The sequence below is a fragment of the Rhinolophus sinicus genome, linkage group LG04, assembly GCF_036562045.2.
Source record: "Rhinolophus sinicus isolate RSC01 linkage group LG04, ASM3656204v1, whole genome shotgun sequence".
Classification (NCBI taxonomy): domain Eukaryota; kingdom Metazoa; phylum Chordata; class Mammalia; order Chiroptera; family Rhinolophidae; genus Rhinolophus; species Rhinolophus sinicus.
Window position 1 is genome coordinate 44,804,247 of NC_133754.1, and position 19,973 is coordinate 44,824,219.

Genomic DNA, 19,973 nt, shown 5'->3' on the forward strand with positions numbered 1-19,973 from the left:
TCTGCTCATTATTCCTTTTTGCATCTCAGATCTTCTCTCTGAGGTCATTTTTCTTTCCCCTGATGTATATCCTTCAGAATTTCCGTGTAGCAAAGGCTTATTGATAGTGAACTCTTAGTTTTTGTTTATTTGAAAATGTCTTCATTGGCTGAGTAGATAAATCTAGACTGACAATTATATTTTCTGTCTCCTTGTCTCTCTGTGCTGCATTCTGGGTTAGTTCTTCATACCTAATTCTCTAATTATATATGTAATTCATATTTAATTCTCTAACACTTTTCTAATTCTCTTTTCAGTTGTGTCTAATCTGTTTAACTCATCCTCTGAGTTTTTAATTTTAGTGATTATATTTTTTCATATATGGAAGTTCTATTTGATTCTCTTCATATCTGCCTGGTATATTCTGAATCTGATAATTCCAAGATTTTTGCGTCTAAATTGCTTTTGTTGTTCACTGACTCATACTCATGGTATGAACCCATATTAATTGGAATTAATTCTTGGAAATTCTCTTTGGAGTGGGAAGTTTTTCCTCCAAAGAGAATTTGTGTTTGCTTCTGCTTTGAGTCAGGGATATTACTAATCTAGAGTCTCTCAGTTTATTCTCCCCACCTTTGTCGTCATCTAAGGCTTAGTACCCTGGTATCAGGTCTGATATAGGCATTTGGTTCCTAGCGTCCTCATTTTTCTGACCTCTCATAAATCAGAATTCAACTCATTTTTTTGTTATTGTTTTACGTTGGCCTCTGGAGAATTCCCTTAGCAATGCATTAAGAAGTACTTTTGTTGAAATGTATCCATTTTATAGTAAGATGGCCCTGGAGAGAATGTCATCTGCCATATTGTCAAAAGTAAAGTACCCATTATTTAAAAATTTTTTTATAAACATAAGTAAAATTAGTTCCTTCTTACACAAAGAGTCAAATAGGTATGAAATAAAGCAGCCCCCGAACCATTCCCCTCTCCAGAGACAATCCCTTTTACCTCTTTTAGCTTATTCTTGTGGAATTTACACACCCATCTCTCTAAATAATACATATCTTGAATGGTCTTTCCAATTTTAGACATAATATTGACTCTTTGCTATCGGATTTCTTTCTTTTCCCACTAGTATCACCCTATCCCCACTATGTGTAAGCCATCTCTCAGTTGTCCCAGTATAATTATACATAACTTTGATGAGATTTGTAGTGAGTGTAAAAGCTATTTAGAGATGAACTATGTAGTAATAAACTGATTACCTTTCCTTTTATGCCAACCTACTATTTTTCCTGGAATTCATAATTACCTTCTTTTTCTCTTTCTTTTTTCTGACTTATTTTCTAATCATTTGTCACTAATTTAACACCCACCTCTTCACTAATTGTCTAAATCTAAGTATGTTCAGAAGCATCCAGTGTTTTATCAGTTTCATCTTCTTGGAGAAATTTCTCTTTGACTCTTCCGATCCCTTCAAGTCTCGACTGAATTCCCTTCACTTCTCTCTTGTGTTGGCTCTCCTGTTTTTTGTATCCTTTGGCTTTGTATATCTGGGTATGTTTCCTTGTTTGGGTGAGCATATCCTAGTAGTTCCGGAGAGAAGGTTTCCCTCGGAAGCACAGAAGTAACTCCTATAAACATAATCTCCTTTTTTTCTAATTTGATTTATAAAGAGTGGGGATAGATTAGGAGTATATGGTCATGAGGGGTCTTACACTGACCCTTTAAAAAGTCAAAGGAGGAACTCTAAATTGTGATTCCAGAAAAGCTTTTTTGTGGGAACCTAAACTAATAAAATCTGGGCTGTCGTTCATGGGCAACTCAATTTGATACCAGCAACCCAATTCAGTGAAAAGGGTAGAGCACTTGGCAACAAAAGACCCATTTAAATTTCCCATTTTAACAGTATCTAACCAGGGAACTTGAGTCCTATAATCTAATGAGCCTCTGTTTCTTTATCTGTCCCATGAGATTGGTGATAATGAAACCTGCGCTGCCCACCCTAGGACCAGCTGTGAGACTCCAATGGAAAAGCACTTCGTAAACTCTCGAGTACTATATAAATATTGCTTTTTTTTTTTTTTTTTTTAAAGCAGTTTGTCATTTTTAAAGGAATAAAGCTTAGGAAATTTAGGAGAATGGGGAGGTAGCATGTTTCTTTAAGATGTCTCTTTCACATAAAGGAACATATTTGATGGTCAAGAACACAGACTTTAGAGCCAAACCGTCAGTGCCTCGATTCTGTTAACATCTCGTCCTAACGGTGTGACGTTGGGTAAATCACTCCCTCTCTGGGCCTTAGTTTCCTCTTCTGTAAAATAAGGGTAATAATGGTCATAATAGTATTTATTCCACAGAATTATATTAAATGTGCTGATATTTTTTAAGTACTTAGAACAGGGCTTGGCACATAATAAGTGTTTGATGGATACCTAAATAACTATTGCCAAAGGCCTGATGTATCAATTCAAGTCTCTGATGATTGCTTAGAATGCCAAGGTTTACTAGTATTGATTCATACCTTACATTCCTGACTGTCACAGGGTCACATATTGGCACAGGTAGCTTTTTGCTCCAAATGTCATAGAGTTTGCCAATTTTGCTATATTTTTTTAACTTTTTCCCTCAACTACTGTAGACAAAGAAAAGACTCTAGAGACAGCAAAGTGTCACTTTTCCTCTCAAGCTTCCTCACAGATTTCTTAACACTATGGGGCTAGAAGCAGCTATCTTAGAAAGCTCTTACTTATTTTCTCCCCCTCAGGAAACCAGAGAGAAAATTCTCTTTCTTAAGCAGTTAGGCAATAGCTGTTTACTTTGCATTTCTCTGCCAGGTACTTGAGCTATTCTCAGCAGGAAGGGAGTAAAAAGAAGGTAGAGGAAGGAAGGTGGCCAAATCTGCCTTTGAGCGCCTGGACCACCTGAGAACAGTTCAGAGCAAGAGAGAGCTGGGCTGGGGTCTGGCTTCTGGGCAAGACCATGTATCATGGCTTTTTCCGTTATGGGAAACTGGAGCGGGTGGGAGGGCCCCCACAGGGGTTAGGGCTGGAGTATCTGAAGAGAGTGGCCCTCACCAGTGTGAGGGAAGCCCCTGACAGGTGGGGGTTGCAGCAGTGGCTCCCTTCTCCACCACCTGCTCTGCCTGGCAGAGGACCTAGGGCTGCCAGGAGGGCTATCTTGTCAAAACTGCCCTTCACTATGAAACGCAAGAGGAAGCTTTCGCCCTCTAAGCAGCAGTCCGTTCTTCAGGAGTTCCACAGGATCACTCACCGGGCTGTGTTCTCTGAGTGCTTCTGCTCCCTCCATCCATCTTGGATATCAGGACACATGTCGGGCCTTAAGGAAGTTAGTGGTTGTGGAGGAGACAACACTGTAGAGGCAAGGGGAGTGAGACTGTGGCCCTCCCCAGTAAGGAGTTCCAAAGTACCGCTTCACAAACAATAATTCGTACAAGGATTCCTAGACCTACCTGTCAGACTCTGCAGAACCTTCAGTCACTGCATTGGCGACTGTGACCTGCTCATTAAGAAACACCAAGTATCGATCAAAGTTGTTGGCTAATTATTAATCTTCAAGTAATATGAATATGATTTCCTGACACTCATCATTTTAAACCAGTTAACTCTTGAGTTCCTCTGTAATGCCTTTAATGCCGTACAGATAGAAGGTCCTTTTCTACCCCGAGCCTATGTAGTCTCTCTAATTTGTGCTCTCTCATTTGGCTTCCTTTTGTGCACACACTTGCACATACATAGACACTAAATCCCCATTTGTACTTACCATATGCATACACAAATCCATTTGGCTAAAATTTAAACACCTCAGTGCTGTCACTGTGGTTGAAATAAATTAGTAGACTAGCGAGGTGTACTCTCCCCACAGGGAGAAAGCTAACTGATGAGCAATGGCTGATCAAATGTGTGCAGGGGCGTGGGGCGCTAACTCCTCTTCAATAGGGGTGTGAAATTAGGATGGGAGGGTCCCTCTCCCAGGGGCTTTGCCTTTATTAAAAGACTTGAGAGGCTGGGAGATTTCTTCAATAGGAGCTAGGGTATCTATAAGTCTTTTGGGAATAGTATGGAAAGCTGAACTGTGCTTAGAAACTCTGCAAGGTCTTTTTGATCCTTCAAGGTTCTGATATAAAAACCTATCTAGGTTTTCATAAAAGTAGTAAAATGTTTTCAGTCTTTTATCAGTCTTTTCATACCTTTAAATTACCTTTCCCCTTTTGTGTAGTAATTGTTTTAAAAACCCAGAAAACAAAACAAAACAAAACCCCTCCCCCCCCCATTGTTTTATTCTTCGCAACAGGCATCTCGAAGAATTCGAATATTTCTATCAGGGTCATAATAGTCCGCAATTTCCATTTAATGAGCTTAACAAAATTTCTTTACAAAGAGATGCAGGCTTCAAATTGCCACTTATTTCTTTTCCTGCAATTCCTAAGAATCCAATTAAGCAAGACTGAGTATGATCTCTGATACGATATACCTGACTACGGAACGCCGGCCGAAGCAATAAAACAGATCTTTGAGCTCCAGCTCAAAATTAAGATCGAAAGAAAGGAACCCAGCTTAAATGAACAAAAACTTTATAGAACTGGAAACTGTAGCCATTTCCCCTGAAATGAAGTAAGAAATAGCTTGGAGATTGTAGTGAAAATCATTAAGCTTACTTATTCCGGGTTTAGCTACCAATTAAAACCTCTTCTTTTTTTTATCTGGAGACCACAGGTGATTTTCACAAAATGAGCCCATGCGGTTTCAGTGTGCTAAATCTCTGTGACTAAAGAATCAAGCATACGTAGCCACCACCAAAATGAGGAGGAGACAGCAGGAAATCTTGCAGACCATCACGCTTGATATCAAAGGATAATATTGTTTTTCAACTTTTCTTATTTTGGTGGCCACAATTCATAGCAAAGTGTTTTCAATAATAAATGGGTGGGACTATTTTAAGGCATAATTCAACATTACAATTTAGAGAGATAATTAAGAAATAATATCATACTTTTGCCATGTATTTTTATTTTTTTTATTTTTTTTATTTATTTATTTATTTATTTATTTATTTATTTTTTTTTTTTTTTAAAGATTTTATTGGGGAAGGGGAACAGGACTTCATTGGGGAACAGTGTACACTTCCAGGACTTTTTTCCGAGTCAAGTTGTTGTCCTTTCAGTCTTAGTTGTGGAAGGCGCAGCTCAGCTCCAGGTCCAGTTGCTGTTTTCTAGTTGCATGGGGCGCAGCCCACCATCCCTAGTGGGAGTCGAACCGGCAACCTTGTGGTTGAGAGGATGCGCTCCAACCAACTGAGCCGTCCGGGAGCTCAGCGGCAGCTCAGCTCAAGGTGCCGTGTTCAATCTTAGTTGCAGGGGGCGGAGCTCACCATCCCTTGTGGGATTCAAGGAACCAAACTGGCAACCTTGTGGTTGAGAGCCCACTGGCCCATGTAGGAATCGAACCAGCAGCCTTCGGAGTTAGGAGCATGGAGCTCTAACCACCTGAGCCACCGGGCCGGCCCCCGCCATGTATTTTTAAATGCATCAGAGCTTCTCAAGTTGGTGATGGTGGTGGTGGTGGTAGTTTAATTCTTATTCGGTACCTGCTGTGTAGGTTGGGGAAGATGATGTTTTAATAGGGAAAGAAAATTGTGGTTTGTCAGGGGCAAGTGTTAACCCAAGGCATAGCCTGTCTTTCTACTAGAGATATGCTATCTGTTTCAAATGTATTTTTGTAATTTTTCAAATGTGATGCAATTGTGCTAGCCATTCATTGATCAGAAATTAACCTCCAAAAGATAGCAGTTGGGCCCTGAATTCCCAGCCAAATCTAGTCTAAGAAGCAGTGTGTTGTTGGGTAAAGTATTGTTTAGCTCCAGCTAACTAGACCAATAAGACATCCAAAGAGCAAAAGCCTAGAGAGAAGATGAACCAGGGGTTTGGCCTGAGATAAAAGTAAGTTCCCAAAGACTTCTCAAGTTTTTCCAATAGAGGGTGAATTCTTGGAGCCTCTCAGGGTAGAAGAACAAAGCTAGGGTTGAGCTCTGTTAGGCCTATTTCTCTAAGCCTAGCATCCATACTGTCTAATTGCCCTTCCCTAGTAGCAGGGGAAGGCTGATGGTCTGGCCCAACTGGTGTAGGTTTGCAGGGCACAGGGGGTGCCAAGACCTCTTTCCTGGAGCTGTGATGGATGGATGCATGGAAGAAGGCAAAGCAGACAGAACCAATAAATGGAAAAATAGTTTCAAAGAGGCTGTCAGAGCAAAGGGAGCCTGAAATGTGTACGAAGAGCCCAAGTCTGGAGTCAAGACATGAGAGGGTTGGGGAGAGCCAGACCAAGAGCTGCCATTGGTTAGGGCAGTCATGGCTCTCTGGGCTGGGAGCTGTGACTGGGCTTTTCCATATTTTCTCTGGAGACATACTGCATACAGGCCTTCAACTCTCAGGGTCCGATAGGGGACAGGCATTATCACACATATCCTCCTGGGTTGTCTGAAAGATGACAGCCTCCTTGAATTTTGGCCCATTCCTGGGCCAAAGGCAGTTCCCACAATCGTTCTTTCCAATGTCTGCGCTTTTCAAGAGGATGGGCCTGGGAGCTGACCATGGTGCTGAAGGTATTCTAAGACTAATACAATACTAGAGACCGTTTAGTGAGTACTTCTTGTGTCTCAACACTACAGTAAATCATTCCATTTACCCAGTGTATTCATGCTGTATATGCTACCTGCCCATTAGTCACTTAGTAGCCATCTAGATTATCAGATTGATTATCAGAGAGAGAAAGCGAGACCACATTCACATAACTTTTATTACAGTATATTATTATAATTGTTCTATTTTATTATTAGTTGTAAATCTCTTACTGTGCCTAATTTATAAATTAAACTTTATCATACGTATGTATGTATAGCAAGAACATAGTATATGTAGGGCTTAGTACTATCCCCATTTCAGGCATCTACTGGGGGACTTGGAACATATCCCCCACAGAAAAGGGGGGGCTACTGTATTTCTAAGTTCTTTGCACGCATTAATTCATTTCATGCTCACAACAACTCTATGAAAGAGGTGCTATTATTATTCCCATTGACAGGTAAAGAAAGAGGAATGTACAAAGGTTAACAAACTTGCCCAAGGTCACATAGCTAACAAGTAGGAAGACAGGCAGTCCACACCCTAGAGCTGCACTTTTGGTCACTACACTTGCTAATGAGAATTATTAATGGAGCCATACCAGAACGTGTCAAATTTTCACTTGTCCAGGTATCATGCTAGCAAAAGTGAGCCACATTTCCCCATCTCAAATTGCCAGGGCAGGTTGCTGTGGGTTGGCATCTTGGAGAGCCAGACACCACAGTGAAGACTGGTTGGAGGCACATAAAAGTTAGTGGCCCAACTACTCCATCATAACAGCCATCACATCTTAATGTAATGACTTGTTGCATGTCTGTTTCCCTAGTGGACTGCCAGCTTTGTGACGAGGGTGCCATTGTATCCACCACCGCTTACCATAGTGCCTAGTACATAGTAGGTACTCAGTAAACATTTAATGAATAAGTGAGTCACATGTGATCAATATAATAACTGTTATAATGCATGTATTATTTAAATATTAATAGAAGCACCATCAATCTGTTAAAATGTAAAAAAAAAAGCACCATGTTATAGAAATTATATTTCCTTTATAATTTCATATTTGTTAGGACAATCCTAGGAATTAGATGATGTTTGGAGTGCATCTTAATCTTTTATAGATGCATCTATACAGACAAAATGAAACAAAGCACTAAGGTCATGATTTAGACAACTTGAATGCCTGAACACATGTATGATTGAATTTTTGTTAATATGTTAGGTTTTAAATCTTGCCCTGTATTTTAGATTTGAGTCTTGTAGTATCTCAGGAAGGTAGCTTCACTGACATGAAAATAACTCTGAACATCTCTGTTAGAAGGTGTACAAGCATTCTGTGGTAATAGAGTATAAATGGCAATCATAGCACATTCCAATCAAATGTTCCATTTTGGAGCTGAGATGATTGCGTATGTGTTTTTTATTTTAATCAAACCATGTTTTTGTCATGTTGTATTAACATGTAGAAGATTTCCATATCTGCCATATTAACTCTTTTCCAGTGTGTGTGTGTGTGTGTGTGTTTTAAAACAACACTCCACAGCTGAGCTCTTGGAGCACCGGCCTATTTTGACAGGTCCCCTTAGTCCATGTATCACCAAGCTTGTTCTCTGCCAATCTGTTTCACATGATTCTGTGGACATGTGTCGCGCGCCTGTGCCACTTGCAAACACCCATACATTATTACAATAATAATTGGGTTTTGATGCGACTGGAACTCAGTACTACCAAACTGCCAGCATTTCCTTTTGGCTACCAGTACTAGGCAGGAAAATTATAGTCTAACTGTCTTCCTGTTTATTGATAAACAAAGTGGCCAGCCCAGCAATGGAGACTGATTAGCAGTTTGCACCCTTTGTGAAAGGATAAACAGAACCCTACTGTTTTCTATGTTTGACTGCAATTTGCATCTTTAAAGAGGTTGGACTGCCCTGATATTCATGTTCAACTTCCTAGTGCTTGGGTATTCTTTGATATGTGTTACATGTCAGCTTCCTTGTTTTCCTCTCCATCTTGAAACAGTATTTGCCAGCCTATCTCTTTTCCCATCTAGCCTACCGTGAGCTTCCCAATAGTCCCCTGTCTGAAGCAGGAGGGGTGGGAGGGGCAGGAGAAGAAATATGTCTGTTTCACCGCGCTTGAATTTTACATCCAAAAAAGCCCTTCAATACTGACTCAACTCGATTTGTGAAGAGAAGGTGATACAGGAATGAAGAGCCAAAGACAAAAGGGAATCTGCTTACCACTCTCTTTGGCCCGTGGGATCATTTCCGAGCACGTTCTTCCCTTAACCTTCACCCACCCTCCAAAACATGCCCTCCTCCTTTGTAAAGTGAAATATGTTATTAGCCTTCTACCTTGAGTTTGGTGTAGTGTGTGTTCTATTCTGAAATTTACTCTAACCTAATTAGGTTCTTAAACTAAAAACAGACCAAATAGTTAACTCCCCCTATAATTATTTTCAAATGAAAGAAATGAAGATCATTTTAAGTTGAATTTGCATGATGGAAAGGGAGCATTAATACATGTAAACATGAATTAATCTGTTTAAATAAACTTTCCCCATAATCTTTACCGTATGTAAACAACATTTGTTCTGCCTTAGAGATATTGTATGATTGGACCCATGAGACTCCAGTTATCCCACTGAACAGTTTCCCTTTATAACTTCAAAAGAAATGTTATGTATTTATTGGAGGTTGTAGGGTGTTAAGTGTAGTTAGATGTAAATTGTACCACAGCTATTTTGTTAATGCCAATAGGGATTAAATTAGATTTTATAGCTGTTGTAGAAGTCTATTTGATAGCTAACAAGTGGGATTTTTAAATCCTGGAAAACATAATCCTATTATAAAACAGACAGCTGAATTAACATTACCCAGAAAAGGTTCTCTTCATGGATTAGCATTTTTTGACAATAACAAAGAAAATAATCAAATTCTATGGGGATATTACATGCTTTTCTCAAAAGTCAGAAGAGCAAATTGGGAAAAGGGAGTAAGATAAATGACCAAACGTGTTATTACTTAGACTGTTTCTTTTTAAGAAAGCATGGAGGCTGGGAAATGAAGCTGAGTGTGGCCTTGTCTAAATCCTGGCACAGGCTCTGGAGTTGGCAATGTGGCCGTGCTGATTTACATGCGGGCGCCCCACCTTCAGTCGTACATAGTTATTTGCATCAGTAATTCCCTACTTCTGGTTTTTCATATGGTCACCAAAGCAGGGGGGAAAAAAGTCACTAGGAACCAAAGTCTATGAGCTAAAACACAAGTTGATGGCGGAACAAACTTCTGCCACTTTCTATGAAATCAGTAATAATTTTCCAGTTATTGTTAGACCCTAGATCTGAGAACTTTAGAACTGGAAAGAGTGTTGACATTAATCTTATTTCATTTTTATAGTCCTATTCCAAATTTTACTCTAAACGCTATAGAAAGATGGATCTCTCAGTCTCTCTCACATATACACTCATGCACACATGTACAAATATACATATACACTTAGCATGTCTGGGTGGCCTTTTTATCTTTAGAGACTTAAGTCTTAGCCATTGGCTTTGGCTTGCTGGTGAGGGTTGTTATTAGAGCTTGCAGGACTTGCCAGTTTTCATTTGCACGGGTATCATCTTAGCAGTTAATCACATGGGTATCAATCACTGGCATATCATTGTGTAAGCTAATTGCACGGGCATCAATCACATGTGTATCGGGAGCAAGTCATCACCTGAGCCTCACCTCCATCTATACAGAGGATGGTAATTGCATTAGAAGCAAGGACGAGTGTGTCTTCGTGGCAGATAGTCACGTGGGTATCAATCAGGTTAGGTATGGTAGATAATCCTGTGTGTAGCCATCACATGTACTAGTGGGGATAATTAAGTGGAGAGCAGTCATATCAACACCTTGGTTTTGTGGCAGAGGTTTACATGTGAAGTGATCACATCATGTGTTTGCTTATGTCAGAGAAGAGTCGGGGTGTCCCTGTGCACACACCAGGTCAGGGGCCACCTGATGCCCTGAAGGGCTGAAGAAGCCGTGCTGCCCACAAGTCCTTCCTGCCATTTGAGCCTCTATTATTTTAAGGCTTTGTCGCCTACAAGAGTGAAAATACTCCCGGGAACAGTGTGACTAGGTATAGAAGACATCTGTGGTTTGCCACGGAGCATCCTCTTGCCTTCAGGAGTCAGCTGCTGATTTCCATTCCCAGTCCATGTGGCCTGGGTGTGGCTTCAACCCTGATAGAGTCCGGGTTCAGGGCTAACCAATCAGTGACTGGCATTCAGCGGGCCACATTGTAGCGTCCCCGGTGGTCTAGTGGTCAGGCTGCGGCACTCTTAGCTGGCCACAGTGACTGACTCAGGCCAGGACACATGACAGTAGCTGGTCCAATCAGAGTGACTCTCAGTACTGTTGTGGGAGACAGTGGTGAGGTTTGTTTTGTTTTGTTTTCTCATGGTACCCCATTGCTGCAACCATGGGTACCTGGGGAGTCCCGTGTGACCAGGGTCTACCACATGGAGCCAAAAAGGAAACCTCCACAGAGAAGTTGGGACTGAGGGATAGAGAGGAACCCACCCCAGAGAGCGTTGTCTGGACCCTATTCCAGCAGGCCCTGAAGCGAAATCCCTGACCTGAAAACAGTCCCCTGTGCCATTGAAATCCCTTTTGGCGTAAGCCATTTGGAGGTGGGTTTCTGCCCCTTGCTTTAAAGAGAGTCCTAACTGATAGGATACATGTATCCGATCCTTTCCTGACAACAAGGTTTCATCAGAGCAGGTCTGTGAGAGAAGGAGCAGCTCCGAAGGAGGCAGTGAGGGCAGAGGGGAGGCTGGCCTTGGTTAAAGAATAATCACCATCGACCCCTGCCTGGGCCTGGAGCTGCACGTGGCCCTGTTGCAGTGCCCCAGTCTCCTGCCTCTAAACAGCTGAGCTCAAGCTGTGAGGAACGTTTACTAAAGACCTTTAAATGCAGTCTGAATGTTTTCTCTTTTCCCCCTGCCTATTCTTATTACTTTGATATTAAATACAATGTGTGAGTTATGCATCATCGTCAAAGTGCAGTTTCAATTACCAAAATAAATGAAAAAATATATAAGTGTCTTCATGGCAAGAACCATACCTTTCTAAGGTATTCTTTTATTGACATTTCAGTGGACAGATTTTTTTGTTTTATAAGACTGAACGCTACATCTGATGATTATTGATTGGTTCGGAAAGAGCCAAAAGTTTTAGAAAAGAAATAACAGAAAGAAATCTCCTTGACCTAAGTTCATAACAGTAGAACTTAGGTCAAGGAGATTTCTTTAACCAAGGCCAGCCTCCCATCTGCCCTCACTTCCTCCTTCGGAGCTGCTCTTGAATAGAATGTTTCTTAGAAAAGCTAAGTGGAATTTATATGCTTTGTTTACCAAATTCTGTGTGTCAAGCAGCTTGTGCCTTTTCTCCTTCAGTTTGTATTTTTATTGATACTATCACTTGCTGCGTATGCTGACGTGAGAAGTCAGAGGTTAATGGGCGTATCATAGAAACTCCTAAGAAGAGAACACAGGTCATTGCAATTTACTTATAATCTTAAAACTTCATTTTAACTTAATAATTCTCTTTCTTTCAAGCTTAACTCAAACGTTAGAGCTAGCAAAATGTACCACTTGTAGTTTGGCATTCAGCACTTTTTGGGGGGTCCAGACTCCAGTGGAAGTTCAAATAAGCAATAGGATGACCAGTAAGAAAGACAGACGTATTCACAGACGAATCATCTGTGAAGTCCCTTTCGCCAGTGATGCGCACACGTTCTCACCTGCTGCAGGAGGTATTTGTGAAACAAGTGCATGCATGAATGAGTGGCTGAACAAATGACTGCTCTCTGGCGGAGAGGTGTCCCAGGGACTTACAGTCGGGTGTGAGAGTTATACAATTGCCTCTCCACTCCAGTCTTCACATGTGCCCTCACCTCTGCCCTGCGTCCTCTGAGACTCACCAGGAGGCTCCTTCCTCCGGAGGCCTTCCAGGGCACCTGAGAGCGGTTTCCCGGCTCTGTGTGCTCACTGGGCTTTCCCTTCTGGAGCATGCATCGCACCTGTAACGCTTGTGCAGTGGTTGTCTGCCTACGACCTGGAAAGCTCATGAGGGCAGGGACTGGGTCTGGGTCCCAGCGCTCGGCACTGTCCTGCCTGTGCCACTTCGCTGCTCTCGGCAGAGGTGGGGGTGGCACAGCTGTGCTGGAGCCCCCCCCCCCCCCCCCGCTCTGCTATTGAGCATCAGGTCATGAGTTTGGGGAACATCCCAATTCGAGGGCTAAGTCTGACTAGGCCAAGGAAGGGTAATTCAGTCCTTGCCAGCAATCACTTTGTATAGCCTACGGGGTATGTGGAATGGCTTGCTGAACGTTTCTCCTAACGTGTTTTTTCCTCTTAAAAGAGAACGTGGCAAATGAGTCTTTCTTTCCTGCTAACAATGACAAAGGGGCATGTCGCCATGGTTACTGCTAAGGACAGCCTGCCTTAGAACAAAGGCAACATTGTGGGTGGCAAAGTGGGTATAGAAAGAATGGGCATCCTTGACATTGTTGAGGGGCTGGCTTCGCCAGCCCAGAAGCTCCCCCACCACTGGATGTTGTCACATAAATGTCCCTAGTGTTTAATTAAGCCAGTCTGAATTGGGTTTTCCAGTCTCTGCAGCCTAACGTATCCAAACTGAAATGGAATTTTTGTGGAAAACATATGGGCCTTGGTGTCAGATGTATTGGTTTTGATTCTCATTGGTGCGGACTTAGGCCTGACTTTCTTAATAGATAGAGTGGAGAGAGCAGTACTTCTCACATGCGTTTGATACGTGGATTAAATGATACTAGGTATTAAAACATCTTCCAGAATGCCTGAGACAGATTAAGTATTCAATAAATGTTGTTTCTTTTCATTTAGGAGATGTTTCAGGTGTTGATCGTGGGAGTCCAATGGGTTGAATTAATGAACAATGAAATGATTAAAACCCCAGGTCGTTTGCATATGAACTGGCAAGTAGTTTGCAATCTAGCATGGGATTCAGACATAAACAGTCATAATTCCAGTGGGGTTCCACAGTAGCTGTAATTGGAGAACAAGTCCTGCTAAAGGAAGTTCAGAGTCCCGGTCGGACCCCATCTGAAGGCTGGAGTTCAAGTCTTGAAGCCATAGACTAGAGGACAGGACCAGGTGGAGATGCTGAGGCCATTAATTCTGAAGGAGACTTGAAACCAGAAAAGACTTCAAGGAGAAGAGGGAGTAGAACTAGTACATGCAGCTTCAGAAGGACAGACCCCATCAGCACACGACTAGGTTATAGATTTTCACTCCACAGGAGAAAGAATTGTCAGAGAATTAGCAGTGCGCACATGGGAGAGAGGGCATCAGCAAAGCAGAGGCCTGCCTGAGCACCCACTCATCAGGAAGTGCCCCGCACGAGCCTAGGCCATCTGTCCCCCAAGGGCTCTTGCAAAGATCAGAATTTGACACTGAACTGTCAACTAGACTCTTGTTTGGACAATGGCAGGTGGGTTCAGAGAGCTCCTATTTGTTTTGTTTTCCCCACACTCCCTGGATGTCCAGAGTGATCTTGTACAGGCATGCAGAGTAACGGGATTTGTGTAGCTGCAGTGCAGTTCTTAGGGAACGGGAAGGCCTACCTGCCCTCTCGTCCTTCTGTCTCACCTGCCATCATACCTGAAATTTTCCCATTTTCCTCATCTTTCACCTAAGGCATTGCCTCCAGAAAATACTTGATAAGATGTCAATATAGTGCTTCGTACGCTGTTCATACCCAGGTAAGTTGTTACCTGGGAAGGACACTAATACCATATGCTTTTCTAGAATTATGATAAAATATGCATAACATACAATTACCATTTTAACCATTTTTAAGTGTACAATCAGTGGCATTAAGTACATTCACATTGTTGTGCAACCATCACCACCATCCATCTCAAGAATTCTGTCGTCATCCCAAACTGACTCTGTATCCATTAAACATGAACTTCTTATTCTCCCCTTCCCCCAGCCCTTGCTATCCGCTATTCTACTTTCTGTCTCTGCGAAGTTGGCAATTCTAGGCATGTCATATAAGTGGAATCATGAAGTATTTGTCCTTTTGTGATTGGCTGTTTCACTTAGCATAATGTCCTCAGGGTTCATTCATGTTGTAGCTGTCAGGATTTCCTTCCTTTTTAAAGATGAATCAATATTCTATCATATGTATATACCACATTTTGTTTACTCATTCATCTGTTGATGGACCCTTGAGTTGCTTCCACCTTTTGGCTGTTGTGAATAACGCTGCTCTGAATATTGGTGTGCAAGTATCGTTTTGCGTCCCTGCTTTCACTTGTTTTGAATATATGTGTCATATCCAGAAGTGTATTTGCTGGATCATATGGTAGCTCTGTGTTTAATTTGGGGGGGAACTGCCATGTTTTTAATACTATACGCTTTTTAAAAACCATATATTACCCAAGGAGAAAAGAACAAGTTCATTTTGGTGAGAGTCAGAAAGAGTAGGTGTCCAGATCCTATTGATTAAAAACAATAAAAAGTGAAAGAAGCACCGTTACTGAGGAAGAGACTCGGATCCTAAAGCTGGGAGGATGGAACTGTGAGGTGCAGAGGGAGACCCTGTTGAGTACCGGCAGGGACTATTCCTCGGTGCTTTTGCATCCATTAACTTACTTAATCGTCAAAACAACCTAGCAGGTGCCTTTATTTTTATGGCCAAGTCTTATCAGTTATTTCAAAATTTTTAACTTTTATTGCTTTTAATGGCAATAAAGAATATTTTTAAAGGGGAAGCAGTCCTTCTTAATGCACCAATTTCATACGAAGTTTGCATCCGTTCTCCCTGTTCTTTTTCAGTCTTTGTCCCTTTGCAACCATAATTTTAACATGGTTGCATTGTTATAATTTTATATTCTGCTTTTTATTACTACAAAAGTCTATTATTTTAACAGATATGTAATATGCATCAAGTGATTTCATTTCAATTTAGTTAACCATTCTCTTACTGCTGAATATTTAAATTGCCTCCAGGTATTCACTATAATTTTGTAATAGTTATTATATAATTTTATTATAAAATTATTTAACTTAAAATTTTATAATTCTATCGATAAAGAGTTTTGTGTATATCACTTTTTCCTTCTTGGACTTATTTCTTTTTTTTAATTGAGGTATAATTGACATACAACATTATATTAGTTTCAGGTGCACAACAGAATGATTTGATATTTGTATATATTACAAAAAGATCACCACCCTACATAGTTCCAGAATTTTTTTTTTTTTAAGTTTAATGTATTTTAATAGCAAACTTACAGGAACAGCACAGAAGACAGACAACATTAAAAACATGTACTTGCATGTAGGACAACTCAGTTAGAAAAGTATAGCGAATGGATGGAATCTACTGTATGATAAAAATGCTACAAACACCATTTAGTTGCCATCAATAAGAAATTTACTTGTTTTAAAAAAATCCAGGGGGCCGGCCCAGTGGCTCAGGCGGTTAGAGCTCCATGCTCCTAACTCCGAAGGCTGCCGGTTCGATTCCCACATGGGCCAGTGGGCTCTCAACCACAAGGTTGCCAGTTCAATTCCTCAAGTCCCGCAAGGGATGGTGTGGCTGCGCCCCCTGCAACTAGCAATGGCAACTGGACCGGGAGCTGAGCTGCACCCTCCACAACTAAGACTGAAAGGACAACAACTTGAAGCTGAATGGCACCCTCCACAACTAAGATTGAAAGGACAACAACTTGACTTGGAAAAAAGTCCTGGAAGTACACACTGTTCCCCAATAAAGTCCTGTTCCCCTTCCCCAATAAAATCTTAAAAAAAAAAAAAATCCAAATGCTGGCATTGTCCAGAAAAATTTAACAGGTTTATTTATAATTGTTATAAAGTTGAACTGCTGAAACTTGTTCACTGAAACTTTTGACTTGCATTAATGCTTTGTCCCCACATTTATATTAAAAATTCACACACAAATGAAAATGGAAAAACTGCCAATACCTGATTTCTGTCCCCTATTTTTCCACTTGCAATCATATACTTAGGTACCTTTTGACCCCATGGAAAAAATAATAAAACTAACATTCAGGAATAACTAACATAACAGGAAGACCAGAAAACTTTCTTTTTTTTTAAAGAATGAAATGTTTCCCATCATAGTGGATTCTTAAGCACGTTCTCCACGTATGCGGCGTGCTAGCTGGATGTCTTTTGGCACAATTGTTACACGTTTGGCATGGCTAGCCCACAGTTGGTATCTTCAAAAAGGCCAACCAGCAAGGCCTCACTTGCCTCCTGCAAAGCACCAATAGCTGCACTCTGAAAGCGCAGATCTGTTTTGAAGTCCTGAGCAATTTCTCGCACCAGACGCTGGAAGGGAAGTTTGCGAATCAGAAGTTCAGTGGACTTCTGATAACGTCTAATTTCACGAGTGCCACAGTACCAGGCCTGTAACGATGAGGTTTCTTCACCCTTCCAGTAGAGGGCGCACTCTTGCGAGCGGCTTTTGTAGCCAGTTGCTTCCTGGGTGCTTTACCACCGGTAGGTTTGCGGGCAGTCTGCTTTGTACAAGCCATGGTATAGAGACCTCCTTACTTACCCCACTTCTCCTTCGGCTGGAGCTCCCAGAATTTTTTTTAATGAAAACTTTTAAGATTTACTCTCTTAGCAACTTTCAAATATCCAGTGCAGTGTTATTAACTATAGTCACCATGCTGTATTGTATGTTACAGCCCCATGACTTACTAATTGTAGAACTGCAAGTTTGTACCTTTTAACCCCCTTCACCCATTTGGCCCACCCCCACTCCCTTGTCTCTGGCAACTAGAGCGTGACTCAGCAGCAAAGATCTGATTTGGTACAGAATCCAGTGGGATAGCATTAAAATATCTATAAGAATTGGAACTCAACACGCCCATGTTCATATAGCAGCATTATTCACAATAACCAAAAGGTAGAAGCAGCCCAAGTGTCAATGATGGATGAATGGATAAACAACACGTGGTGTATCCATACCATGGAGTATTATTCAGCCTTAAAAAGAAAGGAAATTCTGACACATGCTACAATATGGATGAATCTTAAGACATTCTTAGCATGAATCTTAAGACATGCTAAGTGAAATGGCCAGCCAAAAAAGGGCATATATGATTCCACATATATGAGATACCTAGAATAGTCAGATTCATAGAGACGGAAAGTAGAATGCTGGTTGCCAAGTGCTGGGTGGAAGGGTGGAATGGAGAGTTATTATTTAATGGGTACAGAATTTCAGTTGGGGAAGATGAAAAAAGTTCTGGAGATGGATGGTAATGATGGTTGCACCACAGTGTAAACGTACTTGGTGCCACTAAATTGTACACTAAAAAATGGTTAAAATGGTAAATATTATGTTAGGTAACATTTACCACAATAAAATATTATTAAAGAGGAAAACAATTGGGACCCAAGCAAGAATATGAATAATATAAAAAGAGGTTAGTTGAAAAATGTTAGCAGCAATTTGGTTGAGAAAGTTACAACTCAAAGCAGAGGAAGGAATTTGGTTAGAGTGTAATTTAAAACCAACTCTATCTGAAGGGCATAAACTTGAAGTTCCCTGTTGCTGTGGCAACTGCAGGAGGGCTCAGGGTTCTTTCGGCAGAGGATGGGTCACTTAGGCCTGGCTGTGCATCGGGCAGAAATCTCAGTCCCTAATAAGGTATAGACTGGCAAGTATTTGAGAAGGTTTTGCTGGTTAGGTCAAGCATTTGAACTGCTTAAAAATAAAACGAATGTATTAAATTCATAAATGAAGCTTTAAAAATTTAAGGGAATTTAATAAAGTTGTAAATGGCACCAACTGAGATGTGAACTTACTTCAATCTATTCAACTTGAATTTAATCCATTTTATTTGTAAATAATGAGTGTAGGCTAAACACAAAGGCTCAAGGAAGATAGATTTTTGAGTTGGTTATTTTTAAAACCAAAGTAGCCTACTTGGTCTTTTCTGTGCACAAAAACTGCCCTCAGACATTGAAAAATAATTCATGTCGACAGCTCCAATCCTCGTCCTTTCTACTCCACAGGATAGTCGTGGATTTACTTGTTGGTTTCTCCCACCAGTACATAACTCCTTGAGGCCACAACCACGTTTGTATCCTAAGCACCTCCTACAGCGCTAGACACACCAAAGGCACTCACCAGATGGTTGGGAGAAGTGGCTTGGGGGGAAGAGATATGCTGGACTTTATCCAGATGCTTGCTTGTCAGTGTTGTACACACATACCTTCCAGATACTACCTGTGACAACTTCTGTTTTGATATCTATGTGAACATTTGCTAGATAAAGCGATCCACTTATTTTAATGGATTATCATACACACATTTATGATAACTATAACTGACCTAAGAAATGATAAGCCCATGATTTATTTCATTGTTCTCCTAGGAACTTTATGCAGTAGTGTCTACACAATGAGTGACTGGTCCACGTACTCTCCGAAAAGCAAAATGTTACTTTTGTGAGACATCCTTCTGTGAATGGCCAGTGTCACACAGAAGACCATCCGCTACCATGCTGGGCCTCCATTCACATCTCTGAAGTCAAGAGGCACTGCATTTGGATAAAAGCATCAAGATTTCAAGCTTGGTAGCAAATAGAGAGCTCCTAAAGCATCTCGTGAAAGTTGGGAGGAGAAATGCCCTTTCCCTGAGATGGGAGCTTAATCTTCATGCATGGCTTCCACTTTTGGCACCTTTCCCCTCATGGTGGGACAGATCCTGAAGTGAGGAAAGGAATGGCTATAGGCCCTTGGCTGTCATGCTGTTAGTGATTAGCTGTTTGCAGCAATTATGCCCTTCCATCCAGGGTGTGACTGACGTCTGGCACCTCTGGTAATGAGATGATTTCCAGGGCTTGCATATTTAAGGCTCGGCTGGCTTCCTCTTGGCCTTCGCTTGCTGTTCTCCTTGGCAGCTTCAGAGTTTACTGACATTATTACCAAGGTGCCATGTTCCTCTTGGCCAACATGAAAACTCAGCGAAGACTTGCCAGTCTGCCATCAGACAGAGCCCTTGGAGCTTCAGGAGAGAAATGTGAAGCTCTGTAGCCACCGCTGACCTGCCCTCAGAAAGTGGAGATACTGGCTCACTCATCTGTACTGTCAAGAGTAACCCACGTCTGAGTTTTGCCAGCAAGTGGAAATTTCCATTCCACACTGAAGTAGCATATGAGTTGTTTTTCTTACATAGGAGTAGCATTGTTTGTGAGGTTGTCATACCAGCTAGATAAATGATTCACTTCATAACTCATCAAAATAATTTTGAGGAACCACTCTCTGGTAACA

At 41.3% G+C, this 19,973-nt stretch overlaps 1 protein-coding gene and 1 pseudogene across 13 annotated transcripts in view; one reads left to right on the forward strand and one right to left on the reverse strand.

Moving 5' to 3' along the window:
* CLYBL (citramalyl-CoA lyase) overlaps positions 1 to 19,973 on the forward strand; it is a 234,005-nt gene that overhangs the window by 133,439 nt on the left and 80,593 nt on the right. The window lies entirely within an intron of this gene.
* Positions 15,911 to 17,369, reverse strand: LOC109459608 (histone H3.3A; annotated as a pseudogene).